Here is a 20,055-nt window from a genome sequence, read left to right as displayed (position 1 = left end):
GGGGGAGACTAGAACTAGAGGGCACGATCTTAGAATAAGGGGCTGCCCATTTAAAACAGAGATGAGGAGAAATTTCTTCTCTCAGAGGGTTGTAAATCTGTGGAATTCATTGCCTCAAAGAGCTCTAGAAGCTGGGACATTGAATAAATTTAAGACAGTAATAGGCAGTTTCTTAAACGATAAGGGGTTATGGGGAGCGGGCGGGGAAGTGGAGCTGAGTCCATGATCAGATCAGCCATGATCTTATTAAATTGCAGAGCAGGCTCGAGGGGCCGCATGGCCTACTCCTGTTCCTATTTCTTATGTTCTTATGTTCTTATTAAATTAGGTAAGAGTTTCAATGGCTAGATTTGTTCTATCCTCCTAGAAGCAGTAAAGAAAAGGTAAAGTCGACACATACAAATCTTTTCCCAAACTAATAACTTATGACAGATTATTATACCCCAATAAAATTAACACTGCATTTTATCCCTTTAACTAATGCTTTCAAAATCTGGGTAAAATAATGCTAACCCTCAATTTTTTACATTTTTGTTATACATTGTGTAGCACAAATATATACAATCTGTCACAAACTAAAATATACATTAAGCGAAGATTTATAGGTATGATGAAGTGCACTGTTTCCCTTGGATTGCAATTTTATTATCAAATAACAAAGCTCAGTTGCAGTTCCCTTTGTTGATCAGCTTCTTTCATAAACACTTATTGGAGATGGTTTTTGTCATGTATTCAACTATCATTGTAACCCATGTATAAGCTGACCTAAGTTGTACACTTTGAGAACATTGACCACAAGGGGTGAACTTGTGGGAGACACTCTTAACCTGGACTTTCAGGTATAAAAGGGGAAGCTCCATCCACCTTCATCACTTGAGGCCTTGGTAATAAAGATAACTGGCTACAGAGTGACCTTCTCTCAAGTACGGGCCTCGTCTGCATTTATACTGTATAATAAGGACATATTATTGGCGACGAGAAACTGGGATTTAAAACACGCGAGCATGGCCACTAGCAGAACAGAAGAGAGGTACTGTGTTGGTGATGATTGGAACGACTTTATTGAGAGACTACAGCAAAGTTTTGTCACTAAGGAATGGTTGGGACAGGATTCGGCCGACAAACGCAGGGCTCATCTCCTGACGGTTTGTGGATCCAGAACGTACTCCCTGATGAAGGACCTTCTAGCGCCAGAGAAGCCGGCGGACAAGATGTTCGAAGAGCTCAATAAGTTGATCGGGGAACACCTTAAACCGGCGAGCAACAGGCACATGGCGAGACACCGGTTATACATGCACCGGCAGCGAGAAGGGCAAAGCGTTCCAGACTTCATGGCAGATCTCCGGCGACTGGCGAGCCTATGTAAGTTCCCAGATGCATGCAGAGCGGAGATGCTGCGAGACTTTTTTATTGAGGGCATTGTTGGGCACCCTGGGGTTTTCAGGAAACTGATTGAGAACAAAGACTTGACCTTGGAAGCGGCGGCTCTGATAGCCCAGACATTTATCTCAGGGAAGGAAGAGACCAGAATGATGTATGACAAAAATCTTGGCTCAAATGCGTCAAACGACTAGGGAGTCAACATTGTTAACGCGGCACACAGTTCTCTAGGCAGACAAGGGCAATCGGACATGCCCCAGCATGTAGTCGACCCAAAGGGGGAATTCAATAGAGACAATGGCTAGCTGAACGGCGATTCATGCCATCGCAATGGACAATGCGGCCAGTAATGGGGCCATCAACGCCTGTTAATGGTGCGCTTAAGGACAGTTACAGAGACAGTCAGAGACGATCGGCTGGTAATGGACCCTTTGTTTCCAACAACGGGGCCTCCAGCTCATGCTGGAGGTGTGGAGGCAAACACACAGCCAGAGCTTGCAGGTATCAGCAATATACCTGCAGAAACTGCAACATCAACGGTCACTTGGTGCGTATGTGCAGGAAGCCTGCAGCCGGGTTGGTGTACGAGGAGGACGGGCCTAATGTAAGCCCTACGAGGCCAAATGGACACTGGGGGAAATCGCTGGAAGCTGAAGTTCAGTGAGTTCATGTGGAGCACATATACAGTTCATATACCAGGCGCCACCGATAATGATGAAAGTGCTCCTCAATGGCATCCCAGTATCAATGGAGCGAGACACGAGGGCCAGCCAGTCCCTGATGAGTATCAAACAGTTCGACAAGTTGTGGGTGTCCAAGGCCAGGAGGCCAAAATTATTGCCGATTGATGCACAGCTACGGACATATACAAAGGAGATCATTCCGGTGCTAGGCAGCACTATGGTAATCGTGACCCACAAAGATTTGGAGAACAGGTTGCCACTCTGGATTGTCCCGGGGGACCCGCACTACTGGGGAGGAGTTGGCTTGCTGTCATGAACTGGAAATGGGGCGATGTCAATGCAATTTCTTCTGTGGAACAAGTATCATGCTCACAGGTCCTGGACAAATTTGACTCATTATTTCAACCCAGCATCAGCACTTTCATGGGGACCAAGGTAGTGATTCACATAAACCCGGACACCAGGCCAGTACACCACAAGGCCAGAGCGGTGCCGTACGTGATGTGGGAAAAGATAAAATGTGAATTGGACCGCCTGCTGAAGGAAGGCATCATCTCGCCAGTCGAATTCAGTGACTGGACGGGCCCGATCGTGCCGGTGCTCAAGGCGGATGGGTCAGTCAGGATATGTGGCAATTACAAGGCCACCATCAATCTGGTGTCACTCCAAGACCAGTAGACGCTACCGAGAGCGGAGGACCTCTTTGCGACGCTATCCGGTGGCAAACTTTTTTCAAAATTGGACCTGACCTCAGCTTACATAACCCAGGAGCTGGCGAGTGAGTCGAAGAAGCAGACCACCATCATGACACATAAGGGGTTGTTTGAGTATAACAGATGTCCGTTCGGGATTCGGTCGGCCGCCGCGATCTTTCAGTGAAATATGGAAAGCCTCCTCCAGTCAATTCCAAGGACAGTGGTTTTTCAAGACGACATCCTCATCACGGGTCACGATACTGAAGAACACCTCCACAACCTGGAGGAGGTGCTATGCAGACTGGACCGGTAGGGCTGCGATTGAAAAAGGCGAAGTGCGTTTTCTTAGCTCCAGAGGTAGAATTCCCTGGGGAGGAGGGTAGCAGCAGACGGGATCAGACCTACTGCGTCCAAAACAGAAGCGATCCAGAGAGCACCCAGACCCCATAACGTGACGGAGCTGCGTTCGTTCCTGGGGCTCCTGAACTATTTTGGTAACTTTCTTCCCAAATTGAACACGCTATTAGAACTGCTACACATGCTCCTATGAAAAGGTCGTGATTGGGTCTGGGGGACAGCTAGGAAAGGGCTTTTGATAGAGCACGCAATTTGTTATGCTCCAACAAACTATTAACTTTATATGACCCGTATAAGAAACTTGTTTTAATGTGCGATGCGTCGTCCTATGGTGTCGGGTGTGTGTTGCAGCATGTGAATGCCAATGGTCAGTTACAGCCGGTAGCTTATGCCTCCAGAAGTTTGCCCCAGGCAGAAAGGGGCTATGGGATGGTAGAAAAGGAAGCGCTAGCATGTGTATATGCAGTAAAAAAAATGCACCATTACCCGTTTGGCAGGGAATTTGAGCTGGAGACAGATCATAAACCCCTAACATCCCTTTTGGTCGACAACAAGGCCACAAATGCGAATGCATCGGCCCGCATACAGAGGTGGGCACTTACGTTAGCCGTCTATGACTACACAATTCGGCATAGACCGGGCACTGAAAACTGTGCTGATGCACTCAGCAGGCTCCCACTAGCCCACTGAGGGGGCAACTGAGCATGATGCTGAGATGGTCATGGCTGTTGAAGCTTTTGAAAGCGAAGGCTCACCTGTGACAGCCTGTCAGATTAAAGTCTGGACAAATAAGGGCCCACTACTGTCTTTAGTTAAGAAATGTGTCATGAATGCGGACTGAGCAGCCACGTACGGGGCATGCCCTGAGGAATTTAAACCATTTCACAGGCGCAGGGATGAACTCTCGATTCAGGCCGATTGCCTATTGTGGGGAAACCGCGTAGTCATGCCCCAGATGGGCAGAGAGGTGTTCATCAGAGAACTCCACAATGGGCACCCGGGCATTGTCACGATGAAGGCAATTGCCAGGTCACACGTTTGGTGGCCAGGGATAGATACAGACCTGGAACTTTGTGTTCGCAGGTGCAACACGTGCTCAGCTGGGCAACGCACCCAGGGAAGCCACGCTTAGCCCCTCGTCCTGGCCTGCCAAGCCATGGTCACGCATCCATGTGGATTATGCAGGTCCTTTCATGGGAACAATGTCTTTGGTTGTAGTAGACGCCTACTCCAAATGGATTGAGTGTGCCATTTTAAATTCAAGCACATCCTCTGCCACGGTAGAAAGTCTACGGGCAATGTTCGTCTCCCATGGTCTACCGGATGTCTTGGTCAGCGACAATGGCCCATGCTTCACAAGTACTGAATTCCAGGACTTCATGGCAGGCAATGGAATCAACCATGTCAGAACGGCACCGTTGAAGCCGGCCTCAAACGGCCAGGCGGAACGAGCAGTGCAGATAATCAAACAGGGGATGCTTAGAATCCAAGGGGGTTCCCTACAAAGCCGCTTATCATGTCTCCTGTTGGCCAATAGATCCCAACCACACTTGCTCACAGGGGTTCCACCCGCAGAGCTGCTAATGAAAAGGATGCTCAAAACCAGGTTATCCCTTATACACCCTTCTATGAAAGAAATTGTTGAGAGCAGGCGTCAGTCACAATGTAATTACCATGACAGGAATGCGAGGGCGCGATGTATTGATGTCAATGACCCTGTTCTTGGCCTTAATTACGCTGCAGGGCCCAAATGGCTTGCAGGCACTGTGATTGCCAAAGAGGGGAATAGGGTTTTGGTAGTTAAACTTATCAATGGACAAATCTGCCGCAAACACGTGGATCAAACTAAAAGGAGGTTCAGCAATCCTATAGAAGAAGCAGAGGAAGAACATGATGTAGAGTTTACTCCACCATAGGTGACCAAACACCGGAACCAAGAGGTCCAGAGGAGAGCCCAGTCACTGTGGGCAGTCCAGACAGGCCTGAGGCACCGCAAACAGTAGACACTCAGGCCAGTGCCCATCAACCGGAGCCCCAACTCAGGCGCTCTACAAGGGAGAGTAAACCACCAGAGAGATTTAACCTGTGATCCCAATAAGACTTTGGGGGGGAGGTGATGTCATGTATTCAACTATCATTGTAACCCATGTATAAGCTGACCTAAGTTGTACACCTTGAGAACATTGATCACAAGGGGTGAACTTGTGGGAGACACTCCTAACCTGGACTTTCAGGTATAAAAGGGGAAGCTCCACCCACCTTCATCACTTGAGGTCTTGGTAATAAAAGTAACTGGTCACAGAATGACCTTCTCTCAAGTATGGGCCTCGTGTGCATTTATACTGTATAGTAAGGACCTATCAGTTTTATTTAATGTTTGAATGCTATAACAACTGAAGCCAAGAAGAAGTGACAACAAATGATTTTATTTCATTTTACGCATGAGGTTATACAAAAAATAAAAGGAAACAAAAATCGAAACTGTAGAGCTTCAGCACTGAAAATAAAACTGACTGTTTTATTTTAAAGATGAAAGCTTAGTAAATAAGGTCCTGAATAAGTCCCATGGAATGTATTTCATGTGCCATGTGGGAAGTCCTGTATGCCTCTCGCGTCCTGGACGTTCATGTGTGCAGGAAGTGTTACCAGCTGTGGCAGCTCGAGATCCATGTTTCAGAGCTTGAGCGGCAGTTGAAGTCACTGCGGTACATCCGTAAGGCTGAAAACTTTGGGGATAACACGTTTCTAGAGGTGGTCACCTCGCAGCATAAGGGTGTGCAGGCAGAGATGGAATGGGTGACCGCCAGACAGAAGAGGAGGACCAGGCAGGTAGTGCAGGAGTCTCCTCAGTGCATCTCGCACTCCAACCAGTATTCTGTTCTGAGTACTGGTGGGGGCGATGGATTCTCTGGGGAATGCAGCCAGACCCAAGTCGATGGTACCACGGGTGGCTCAGTGGCACGGGCGGGGGGTGGGGGCGGGGGCGGTGGGGGATAGGAAGAAGAGTGGAAGAGCAATAGTGGTAGAGGATTTGATAGTTAGGGGAGCAGACAGGTGCTTCTGCATCCGCAGACGTGACTCCAGGATGGTATATTGCCTCCCTGGTGCCAAGGTCAAGGATGCCACTGAACGGCTGCAGGACATTCTGAGGAGGGAGAGTGAACAGCCAGAGGTCATGGTCCATATCGGTACCAATGACATAGGTAGAAGGAGGGATGAGGTCCTGTAGGCAGATTTTAGGAAACTAGGAGAGAGATTAAAAAGCAGGATCTCAAAGGTAGTAATCTCTGGATTACTCCTGGAGCCACGTGCTAGTGAGTACAGAAATAGGAGGATAGAATAGAGCAGATGAATGCATGGCTGGTAAAATGGTGCTGGAGGAAGGACTTTATATTCCTGAGGCATTGGGACCATATCTGGGGGAGGTGGGACCTCTACAAGCCGGACGGGTTGCATCTTAACAGAGCCGGGACCAATATCCTCGCGGATGGTTTGCTAGTGCTGACAGGGGGATGGGAACCTGAGAATAGTAGGGAGAGAAGCAAAGCTGGAATTGGAAAGCAGAGCATTAGAAAGTCAATTTGGAAGGCAGAGGAAACAAAGGTTAGAAAATAGATAACAAGGGAGTTTGGCAATGCAAAATAATATACACCTGCACTTCAATGCAGGGAATATCATACTCCCAAGTGTCTATCTGTGCTTTCAGCTCATCAGGCAGATGAGCTGAGAGCACAGATAGACACTTGGGAGTATGATATTATAGCTATTACTGAGACATGGCTGAAAGATGGGCAGGTATGGCAGCTCAACATTCCTGGTTACAGGGTTTTCAGACGGGATAGAGAGGGAGGTAAAAAAGGAGGGGGGTGGTCGCAGTTGTCATGTATGTACATGCTGTTTGTAGCCACCAGATGGTGTCATTGTTGGAGGCCACTGAGCAGCACGCACATGGTGCTGCTCTGGTATAAAAGGCCAGCCATTTTGTGAGTCAGGTGCTTTGGGCCGCAATAAAGCAGAGCCAAGGTTGTACCTTGTTCAGTTAAACAGGACTCAGTTTGTACCCTTATTGTATACATAACATTTGGCAACGAGAATACAAGAACCTTTGTTTGCAAAATGAGCATGATTGGATTTTTAGAGCGATTCGTGGAGGGAGAAGATTGGGCAGACGTTGTGAGCCATTTGAACCAGTACTTCGTGGTCAACAAAATGAAGGAGGTCGACGATGCAGATCGGCACCGGGCCGTGTTGCTCACTGTGTGCGGTTCAAAGATCTACGGTCTGATAAAGAATCTACTCATGCCTAGTAATCCAACAGAGAAAACATACGAGGAGTTGTGTACATTGGTACAGGAGCACCTCAAGCCAGACGACGGCATCATCATCTTGAGATACAGGTTTTATATACATGTTCGATCGGAGGGCCAGAGCGCGGCAGAATTCGTTGCCGCCTGAGACATCTAGAGGGACCGTGCAAGTTCGGGACAGTGTTGGCAGACATGCTGCGGGACTTCTTTGTTATTGGTATCAACCACGAGGTGATCCTGCGCAAACTTCTGGCGGTGGAGAAGTTGGATTTAAAAAGGGCCACCCAGATCACTCAATCATGTATAACGACAGACAGGAGTTTAAAGCAAATATCGCTGAAGAACCGAACCTCGGCAAGTACTGTAAATGCGATTGATTCGGCGTTTGGCAGAGCGGCACATGGCAGGGCCTATCCGGCTGCGTTCATGAATGATTTGGCATTCAGCAGTGTGGCACATGGCAGGGCCTATCCGGCTGCGAAAACTGTGGCTGCCCAAAGTCAGCCAGCGGGAATGTATCCGACTTCTCCATGTTGCTGTTGTGGGGGAAATCATCGGCACCAGCAGTGCCAATTTAAGCAATATAGCTGCAAAGGCTGTCTGAGAGTGAGGCATCTCCAGCGCAAGTGTCCGCAGATGAGCAAGCGGCCTGCAACACATCACGTGGAGGATGAGAGTCAGACTAGCGCAGATCCGGATACGCAATCCGAGATGCCAGAGGAGGAAATGCATGGATGATACTCTTTCATAACCAAGAGTAACTTTGATTATGTGAAGTTTAACGGGATACCGGTATCGATGGAACTGAACACAGGGGCGAGTCAATCGATCATGAACGAGAGGGCATTTAATAAGCTGTGGGATACTAAGACTGTGAGGCCCAGGCTGAGACCTGTTAACGCCAAGCTGCGCACGTACACCAAAGAACTGATAAAGGTGATTGGCAGTGCACAAATTAATGTGTCGTATAATGGTGCGGTTCACGAGTTACCGCTGTGGATTTTTCCAGGAAATGGCCCAACGCTGCTCGGCAGGAGCTGGTTGGAGAAAATCAGATGCGACTGGAACGACATCAAAGCATTATCGTCGGAGGAAGATACATGTGCCCAAGAATTGAGCAAGTTCCCCTCGCTGTTCGAACCAGGTATCGGCAACTTCACGGGAGCCAAGGTGCAGATCCACTTGGACTCAGATGCAAGGCCCGTCCTTCATAAAGCTCGGGCAATGCCGTATATGATGAGGGAGAAGGTCTAAATTGAACTGGACAGACTCCAGCGGGAAAGGATCATATCACCGGTCGAATTTAATGAATGGGCCAGCCCCATTGTTCCTCTGCTGAAAAGTGATGGCACAATCAGAATCTGTGAAGACTACAAGGCTATGATCAACAGAGTTTCGAAACAAGATCAGTACCCATTACCGAAGGCTGATAACTTGTTTGCATGCTAGCTGGCGGGAAGTCGTTCACAAAACTGGACTTGACATTGGCCTACATGACGCAGGAGTTGGTCGAGACATCGAAGAGACTCACGTGCAGTAACACACACAAGGGACTGTTTATTTACCACAGGTGCCTGTTTAGAATTCGCTCGGCAGCAATATTCCAGAGGAATATGGAAAGTCTACTGAAGTCCGTTCATAGAACCGTCGTGTTCCAAGATGACATCCTGATCACCGGTCGTGACTCCAAGGAACATCTGAACAACCTGGAAGAGGTTCCACCGCGTTTGGACAGAGTGGGACTCAGACTTAAACGCTCGAAGTGCATCTTCATGGCACCGGAGGTCGAATTCCTCAGGAGGAAATTCGTCACTGATGGCATCAGACCTACAGACGTGAAAACCAAAGCTATCAAGAATGCACCTAAGCCACAGAACATGACGGAGCTGCGTTCATTCCTGGGTCTACTCAACTACTTTGGTAACTTCCTACCTAAATTGAGCACCTTACTTGAACCACAACACATGCTATTGAGAAAAGGCAACAACTGGGTGTGGGGCACATTGCAAGACAGAGCTTTCAAGAAAGCCACTGTTATATATGTAAACCTGTAAATACTTTGTTTAACCACCAGAGGGCTCATCCCCTGGCGTCTCAAGGGATCCCACAATCCCTTGGGAGAACCTGTACATGAGGAGGCATCACAGGCTGGAGAGGCATTCTAGAGACCTGTAATAAAGGACTATGGTCACACATTACTTTAAGCTTACAGTATCTGATCAGATTCTTTATTCAAGACATGACAACTGGCGACGAGATAAAGATGACGAACCGCACAGCAGCAATGCAGAGAATCGTGGGCATCCTGGAGAAATTTTCGGAGGGAGATGATTGGGAAACCTTTGTGGAGCGACTCGACCAATACTTCATGGCCAACGAACTGGAAGGAGAAGCGAACGCTGCCAAACAAAGGGCGATCCTCCTCACCGTTTGCGGGGCACCAACGTATGGCCTCATGAAAAATCTGCTCGCTCCAGCGAAACCCACAGAGAAGTCATACGATGATTTGTGCATCTAAACCCAAAGGAAAGCGTTCTGATGGCGAGGTACCGGTTCCACACGTACAAGAGGTCTGAAGGCCAGGAAGTGGCGAGCTACGTCGCCAAGCTAAGACGCCTTGCAGGACATTGTGAATTTGAAGGACACTTGGAGCACATGCTCAGGGATTTCTTTGTACTTGGCATTGGCCATGAAGTAATACTTTGCAAACTTTTGACTGTAGAGACATCATCCTTGAATAAAGCCATAGCAATATCACAGGCGATCATCGCCACCAGTGACAATACCAAACAAATCTTTCAGCACACGAGTGCTGCTGAAAGTACTGTGAACAAAGTAATGTTGTTTTTGAATCGTAACGTACAGGGCAGGACTCACATGCCTGCAGCTGCACGTCCGCAGATGTCTCAAGGTGGCACTGCGGAGGTGAACATCATTTCCATTCATGCCGTTTCAAAGGATACATTTGGAAGAGCTGTGAAACAATGGGACACCTCCAATGTATGTGCAGGCGAGCTGCAAATCCTGCTAATCCTGCAAACCACCATGTTGCAGAGGAGGACAGATCCACAGTGGATCATGATGAACCAGGGCCTCAGACTGAGGAGGCAGAGGTATATGGGGTGCACACAATTACCACAAAGTGTCCTTCGAATATGCTGACGGTTGAATTAAATGGAGCTGGACAGAGGCGGGAGCCAGTCCGTAATGAGCAAAAAGACTTTTGATAAATTGTGGTGCAGCAAGGCCTCAAGGCCAGTCCTGACTCCCATTCATACTAAACTGAGAATGTACACAAAGGAACTGATTCCCGTAATCGGCAGTGTTACGATGGAGCGGTGCACAATTTACCACCCTGGGTGGTAGCGGGCGATGGCCCCACACTGTTCGGCAGGAGCTGGCTGGGAAAGATATGCTGGAACTGGGACGATATCTGAGCGCTCTCTTCCGTCAAAGAAACTTCATGTGCCCAGGTCCTAAACAAGTTTCCCTCGCTGATCGAACTGGGTTTCGGGAAGTTCCAAGGAGCAAAAGTGCAGATCCACTTGATTCCGGGGGCGTGACCCATCCATCACAAGGCGAGAGTGGTACCATACATGATGAGAGAGAGGGTGGAGATCGAGCTGGACCGGCTGCAACGAGAGGGCATCATTTCGCCGATTGAATTCAACGACTGGGCCAGTCCGATTGTTCCAGTTCTTAAGGAAGACTGCACCATCAGAATCTGTGGTGATTACAAAGTAACTATCAATCGTTTCTCCCTGCAGGATCAATACACGCTACCGAAGGCAGACGATCTATTTGCAAGACTGGCGGGAGGGAAAACGTTCACGAAGCTGGACTTGACCTTGACCTACATGACGCAGGAGCTGGAGGAATCATCGAAAGGCCTCACCTGCATCAACATGCACGAATTACTCTTCATTTACAACAGATGCCCGTTTGGGATTCGATTAGCCGCGGCGATATTCCAGAGGAACATGGAAAGCTTATTGAAGTCGTTCCCGCGCACCATCGTCTTCCAGGACGACATCTTGGTTACAGGTCGGGACACCGTCGAGCACCTGCAGAACCTGGGGGAGGTTTTTAGTCGGCTTAATTGTGTGGGGCTCAGGTTAAAATGCTCGAAGTGCGTTTTCCTGGCGCGTGAAGTGGAGTTCCTGGGGAGAAGAATCGCGGCGGACGGCATCAAGCCCACCGATTCGAAGACGGAGGCAAGCAAGAACACACCGAGACTACAGAACGTGATGGAGCTGCGGTCGTTTCTAGGACTCCTGAACTACTTTCGTAACTTCTTACCGGGTCTTAGCACACTGTTGGAATCACTGCGCTCTCTACTGCGTAAAGGAGATGAATGGGTATGGGGTAAAAGCCAAGAAAATGCCTTTGAGAAAGCTAGGAAACTGTTATGCTCAAACAAATTGCTTGTGTTGTATGAACCATGTAAGCGTTTGATACTAGCATGTGATGTGTCGTCATACGGGGTCGGGTGTGTATTGCAACAAGCTAATGAATCTGGGAAATTGCAATCACTTGCTTATGCATCCAAAAGTCTGTTTAAGGCAGCATGATCGAAAAAGAAGCGTTAGCATGTGTTTATGGGGTAAAGAAAAATGCATCAATATCTGTTTGGGCTCAAATTTGAATTGGAAACTGACCATAAGTCACTTATATCCCTCTTTTCTGAAAGTAAGGGGATAAATACGAATGCATCGGCCCGCATCCAGAGATGGGCGCTTACTTTGTCCACATACAACTATGCCATCCGCCACAGGCCAAGCACTGAAAACTGTGCCGATGCTCTCAGTAGGCTGCCATTACCCACCACAGGGATGGAGATGGCACAGCCTGCAGATTTAGTTATGGTAATGGAAGCATTCGAGAGTGAGCAATCACCTGTTACCGCCCGACAGATTAGAACCTGGACGAGCCAGGACCCCTTACTGTCCTTAGTAAAAAAAACTGTGTGCTCCATGGGAGTTGGTCTAGTGTCTTGTTAGAGATGCAGGAAGAAATAAAGCCGCACCAGCGGTGCAGAGATTGAAATGTCTATACAGGCAGACTGCCTCCTATGGGGTAATCGGGTATTGGTGCCAAAAAAAGGCAGGGACACTTTCATTAGTGACCTCCACAGCACCTACCTGGCATTGTAATAATGAAAGCGATAGCCAAATCCCACGTGTGGTGGCCCGGTATTGATGCAGACTTAGAGTCGTGCGTGCACAAATGTAACACATGTTCACAGTTAAGCAATGCACCCAGGGAGGCGCCATTAAGTTTATGGTCCTGGCCCTCCAAACCATGATCCAGGGTCCATGTCAACTATGCAGGCCCATTCTTGGGAAAAATGTTCCTTGTGGTTGTAGATGCATACTCCAAATGATTGAACGTGAGATAATGTCGGCAAGCACGTCCACTGCCACCATTGAAAGCCTACGGGCCATGTTTGCCACGCACGGCCTGCCTGATGTCCTTGTGAGTGACAATGGGCAATGCTTCACTAGTGCCAAGTTCAAAGAGTTCATTACCCGCAATGAGAGCAAACATGTTACATCTGCTCCAGTTAAACCAGCGTCCAATGGTCAGGCAGAGCGAGCAGTGCAAACAATCAAGCAGAGCTTGAAGAGGGTAACTGAAGGCTCACTGCAGACTCGCCTATCCCGAATCCTGCTTAGTTACCGCACAAGACCCCACTCGTTCACTGGGGTTCCCCCCGATGAACTGCTCATGAAAAAGGCCCTTAAGACAAGGCTCACGTTAGTCCACCCTGATCTACACAAACAGGTAGAGAGCAGGCGTCTTCTAAAGAATACATATCATGATCGCGCAAATGTGTCACGCGAAATCGAGATTAATGATCCTGTATTTGTGTTGAACTAAGGACAAGGTCCCAAGTGGCTTCCCAGCACTGTCGCGGCCAAAGAGGGGAGTAGGGTGTTTCTGGTCAAACTTTCAAATGGACTCACCTGCAGAAAACACTTGGACCAAACCAAACTCAGATTCACGGACTATCCAGAACAATCCACAATAGAATCTCCCTTTTTCGACCCCCCAACACACAAACAAGTGGCAACTGACCCAGCGGTTGACCACGAAGTAGAGCCCATCACCTGCAGCAGCCCAGCAGGATTCACCACACCCAGCAACCCTGCAAGTCCAGCTGCGCAGCAGCTCAGCAAGGGCCCAACAAACAACTCACCAAAACCATCATTTGCACTAAGGCAATTAATCAGGGAAAGGAAGGCTCCAGATCGACTCACATTGTAAATAGTTACACTATTGACTTTGGGGAGGAGTGTTGTTATATATGTAAACCTGTAAATACCTTGTTTAACCACCAGAGGGCTCATTCCCTGGAGTCCCAAGGGATCCCATAATCCCTTGGGAGCACCTGTACATAAGGAGGCCTCAGGCTGGAGAGGCACTCTGGAGATCTGTAATAAAGGACTATGGTCACACATTACTTTAAGCTTACAGTATCTGGTCATATTCTTTATTCAAGACATAACAGCCACCAATCTGTTTTGCTCGAACAAGCTGCTGGTACATTATGACCCATGTAAACGATTAGTTTTGGCCTGTGACGCATCTTCATATGCAAGTGGTTGCGTGTTACAACAAGCCAATGAGTCGGGGAAACTTCAACCCGTTGCGTATGCATCCAAAAGTTTGACTAAAGCAGAAAGAGCCTGCAGTATGGGAGAAAAAGAATCTTTAGCGTGTGTGTACGGTGCTAAAAAGATGCATCAATTCCTGTTCAGTCTGAGGTTCGAATTAGAGACCGATCACAAGCCGCTCATTTTGTTGTTTTCCGAGAGCAAAGGTATCAATACCAACGCTTCATCACGCATCCAAAGGTGGGCGCTGACATTATCTGCCTATGATTATGTCATTCACCACAGACCTGGCACAGAGAATTGTGAGCCGGTTGCCGTTGCCCACACCAGAGGTGGAAATGCCATAACCGGCAGATTTAATGTTAATCATGGATGCTTTTGAGAGTGAAGGCACCCCTGTCACGGCTCAACAAGTTAAGACCTGGACCAGCCAGAACCCGATATTATCGGTGGTAAAGGGTTGCACACTCAAAGGGGATTGGTCTGCCATACCTAAGCAAATGTGCGAGGAGGCTAAACCGTACATTCGTCGCAAGGACGAACTGTCTATTCAAGCAGATTGTATATTGTGGGGCAATCGAGTTGTAATGCCTAAAAAATGGAGAGAAGTTTGTGCGTGAGTTACACAGCACAAATCCTGGTATAGTGATGATGAAGACCATTGCCAGGTCCCACGTATGGTGGCCAGGTATTGATTCTGAGCTGGAAGCATGCGTGCATCAGTGCAACACCTGCATGCAGCTCAGCAAAGCACCAGCGGAATCGCCGCTGAGTCTGTGGTCATGGCCATCCAAAAATTGGTCCAGGATCCATGTAGATTTTGCAGGGCCCTTCCTGGGCAAGATGTTTTAAGTAGTGGTGGATGCTTATTTGAAGTGAATAGAATGCATAATCATGACATCCAGTATGTCCACGGCAACCATAGAGAATCTCAATGTCATGTTCGCGACACATGGCCTGCCTGACATAGTGGTGAGCGACAATGGGTCATGCTACACCAGTCAGGAGTTTCAGGAGTTGGTAAAACTTAACGGCATAAAACAAGTAAGGTCAGCACCGTTCACGCCTGCATCCAACGGGCAAGCACAACGTGCAGTACAAATTATCAAGCAAAGCATAAGGAGAGTAATCCAAGGGTCACTGTAGATCCGCTTGTCTTGCATACTGCTGAGTTACAAGACCCCACACACTCACAGGGGTCTCGCCTGCTGAACTCATGATGAACTGAGGACTTAAGACCAAGTTATCTCTTGTACATCCGGATTTAAGTAATCATGTTGAATACAGAAGACAGAGTCAACAAGGGTACCACAATCGCAACTGTGGCATGTGAGACTTCTGTTAATGATCCAGTATATGTGTTGAAACATAGAAACAAAGAAACATAGAAAATAGATGCAGGAGGAGGCCATTCGGCCCTTCGAGCCTGCACCAGCATTCAATAAGATCATGGCTGATCATTCACCTCAGTACCCCTTTCCTGCTTTCTCTCCATACCCCTTGATCCCTTTAGCCGTAAGGGCCATATCTAACTCCCTCTTGAATATATCCAATGAACTGGCATCAACAACTCTCTGCGGAAGCGAATTCCACAGAGTTAACAACTCTCTGAGTGAAGAAGTTTCTCCTCACCTCAGTCCTAAATGGCCTGCCCCTTATCCTTAGACTATGTCCCCTGGTTCTGGACTTCCCCAACATCGGGAACATTCTTCCTGCATCTAATCTGTCCAGTCCCGTCAGAATTTTATATGTTTCTATGAGGTCCCCTCTCAACCTTCTAAACTCCAGTGAATACAGGCCCAGTCGATCCAATCTCTCCTCATATGTCAGTCCTGCCATCCCGGGAATCAGTCTGGTGAACCTTCGCTGCACTCTCTCAATAGCAAGAACATCCTTCCTCAGATTAGGAGACTAAAAATGAACACAATATTCCAGGTGAGGTCTCAGTAAGGCCCTGTACAACTGCAGTAAGACCTCCCTACTCCTATACTCAGATCACCTAGCTATGAAGGCCAACATACCATTTGTCTTCTTCACCACCCGCTATACCTGCATGCCAACTTTCAATGACTGATGAACCATGACACACAGGTCTCATTGCACCTCACATTTTCCTAATCTGCCGCCATTCAGATCATATTCTGTCTTCGCGTTTTTGCCACCAAAGTGGATAACCTCGCATTTATCCAATTATACTGCATCTGTCACTCGTTTGCCCTCTCACCTAACCTGTCCAAGTCACCCTGCAGCCTTTTAGCATCCTCCTCACAGCTCACACCACCACCCAGCTTAGTGGCATCTGCAAACTTGGAGATATTACACTCAATTCCCTCATGCAAATCATTAATGCATATTGTAAATAACTGGGGTCCCAGCACTGAGGCCTGCGGCACCCCACTAGTCACTGCCTGCCATTCTGAAAAGGACCCGTTTATCCCGACTCTCTGCTTCCTATCTGCCAACCAGTTCTCTATCCATGTCAGTACATTACCCCCAATATCATGTGCTGTAATTTTGCACACCAATCTCTTGTGTGGGACCTTGTCAAAAGCCTTTTGAAAGTCCAAATACACCACATCCACTGGTTCTCCCTAGTCCACTCTACCAGTTACATCCTCAAAAAATTCTAGAAGATTTGTCAAGCAGGATTTCCCTTTCATAAATCCATGCTGACTTGGACCGATCCCGTCACTGCTTTCCAAATGTGCTGCTATTTCATCTTTAATAATTGATTCCAACATTTTCCCCACTACTGATGTCAGGCTAACCAGTCTATAATTACCCGCTTTCTCTCTCACTCCCTTCTTAAAAAGTGGGGTTATATTAGCTACCCTCCAGTCCATAGGAACTGATCCAGAGTCGATAGACTGTTGGAAAATGATCACCAATGCATTCACTATTTCTAGGGCTACTTCCTTAAGTACTCTGGGATGCAGACTATCAGGCTCCGGGGATTTATCGGCCTTCAATCCCATCAATTTCCCAAACACAATTTCCCGTCTAATAAGGATTTCTTTCAGTTCCTCCTTCTCACTAGACCCTCGGCCCTTAGAATTTCCAGAAGATTATTTGTGTCTTCCTTCGTGAAGACAGAACCAAAGTATTTATCTAACTGGTCCACCATTTCTTTATTCCCCATTATAAATTCGCCTGAATCTGACTGCAAGGAACACTAATCTTTTTCTCTTCACATATCTATAGAAGCTTTTGCAGTCAGTTTTTATGTTCCCAGCAAGCTTCCTCTCATACTCTATTTTCCCCCTCCTAATTAAACCTTTTGTCCTCCTCTGCTGAATTCTAAATTTCTCCCAGTCCTCAGGTTTGCTGCTTTTTCTGGCCGATTTATATGCCTCTTCCTTGGATTTAACACTATCCTTAATTTCCTTTGTTAGCCACGGTTGAGCCACCTTCTCCATTATATTTTTACTCCAGACAGGGATGTACAATTGTTGAAATTCACCCATGTGATCTTTAAATGTTTGCCATTGCCTATCCACCGTCAACCCTTTAAGTATCACTCGCCAGTCAATTCACGTCTCATACCATCAAAGTTACCTTTCCTTAAGTTCAGAACCCTAGTCTCTGAATTAACTGTGTCACTCTCCATCTTAATAAAGAATTCTACCATATTATGGTCACTCTTCCCCAAGGGGCCTCGCACAACAAGATTGCTAATTAGTCCTTTCTCATTACACATCACCCAGTCTAAGATGGCCAGCCCTCGAGTTGGCTCCTCGACATATTGGTCTAGAAAACCATCCCTAATACACTCCAGGAAATCCTCCTCCACCACATTGCTACCAGTTTGCTTAGCCCAATCTATATGTAGATTAAAATCACCCATGATAACTGCTGTACCTTTATTGCACGCATCCCTAATTTCTTGTTTGATGCTGTCCCCAACCTCACTACTACTGTTTGGTGGTCTATACACAACTCCCACTTGCATTTTCTGCCCTTTGGTATTCCGTAGCTCCACCCATACCGATTCCACATCATCCAAGCTAATGTCCTTCCTTACTATTGCATTAATTTCCTCTTCAACCAGCAACGCCACCCCACCTCCTTTTCCTTTCTGTCTATCCTTCCGAAATGTTGAATACCCCTGGATGTTGAGTTCCCAGCTTTTGCAACCCTGGAGCCATGTCTCCATGATGCCAATTACATCATATACGTTAACTGCTATCTGCACAGTTAATTCGTCCACTTTATTGCGAATACTCCTCGCATTGAGGCACAGAGGCTTGTCTTTTTAAAATCTTTTGCCCCTTTAGAATTTTGCTGTAATGTGGCCCTTTTTGATTTTGCCTTGGGTTTCTCTGCCCTCCACTTTTACTTTTCCTCTTTCTATCTTTTGCTTCTGCCCCAATTCTACTTTCCTCTGTCTCCCTGCATAGGTACCCATTCCCCTGCCATATTAAATTAACCCCTCCCCAACAGCGCTAGCAAACACTCCCCCTCAGACAAGGTTCTGGTCCTGCCCTGGTGCAGACCGTCCAGTTTGTACTGGTCCCACCTCCCCCAGAACCGATTCCAATGTCCCAGGAATTTGAATCCCTCCCTTCTGCACCACTCCTCAAGCCACGTATTCATCTGAGCTATCCTGCGATTCCTACTCTGACTAGCACGTGGCACTGGTAACAATCCTGAGATTACTACTTTTGAGGTCCTACTTTTTAATTTAGCTCCTAGTTCCCTAAATTCGTCTCGTAGGACCTCATCCCGTTTTTTACCTATATTGTTGGTACCTATATGCACCATGACAACTGGCTGTTTACCCTCCCCCCTTCAAAAGGTCCTGCATCCATTCCGAGACATCCTTGATTCTTGCACCAGGGAGGCAACATACCATCCTGGAGTCTCGGTTGCGGCCGCAGAAATGTCTATCTATTCCCCTTACAATAGAATCCCCTATCACTATAGCTCTCCCACTCTTTTTCCTGCCCTCCTGTGCAGCAGAGCCACCCACGATGCCATGAACTTGGCTGCTGCTGCTCATCCCCCTCAACAGTACCCAAAGTGGTGTATTTGTTTTGCAGGGGGATGACCGCAAGGGACCCCTGCACTACCTTCCTTCCACTGCTCTTCCTGTTGGTCACCCATCCCCTATCTGGCTGCGCAACCTTTACCTGCGGTAAGACCAACTGATTAAACGTGCTATTCCATTATTCTCAGCATTGTGGATGCTCCAGAGTGAATCCATCCGCAGCTCCAGTGCTGCAATGCGGTCTGTCAGGAGCTGCAGCCGGATGCACTTCCCGCATATTTAGTCGTCAGGGACACTGGAAGTGTCCCTGACTTCCCACATAGTACAGAAGGAGCATAATATGTGTCCAAGCTCTCCTGCCATGACTTAACCCTTAGATTAACTTAATTTGGCAACAATAATGCGAACGGTTACTTACTGATAAAGAAAAGAAAAAGAAAAACTACTCACCAGCCAATCACCAGCCAATCACTTACCCCCTTTGCTGTGATGTCACCTATCGATTTCTTTCTACTTCTTTTTTGCCTTCTCTCTCTGCAGCTGCACCGGCTAGCCTCAGTGATCTTCCGCTCCGCCTCCCAACTCACCAAGCTGTTCCCCGGACTGACCGACCTTTTGTAGGCCTCAGCAATCTCCCGCTCTGCCTCCTGACTCGCCACGCTGCTTCATGGACTGACGGGCCTCTTGTAGGCCTCAACGATCTCCCGCTCCGCCTCCTGACTCGACACTGCTGCTCCCCGGACTGATGGGCCTCTTGTAGGCCTCAGCGATCTCCCGCTCCGCCTCTCGACTCACCACGCTGTTCCCCGGACTGACTGTCTTCTTGTAGGCCTCAGTGATCTCCGCTCCACTTCCCGACTCATTACCCTGCTCTCCGGATGACGGGCCTCTTGTAAGCCTCAGCGATCTCCAGCTCCACCTCCCGACTCGGCGCTGCTGCTCCCCGGAATGACCGGCCTCTTGTAGGCCTCAGCGATCTCCCGCTCCGCCTCCCAACTCAACACTGCTGCTCCCCGGACTGATGGGCCT

Source organism: Pristiophorus japonicus, chromosome 2, assembly GCF_044704955.1.
Source record: "Pristiophorus japonicus isolate sPriJap1 chromosome 2, sPriJap1.hap1, whole genome shotgun sequence".
In the NCBI taxonomy this organism is placed as follows: Eukaryota; Metazoa; Chordata; class Chondrichthyes; family Pristiophoridae; genus Pristiophorus; species Pristiophorus japonicus.
The sequence above is the reverse complement of the archived record's forward strand: the minus strand, read 5'-3'. Positions refer to the sequence as shown.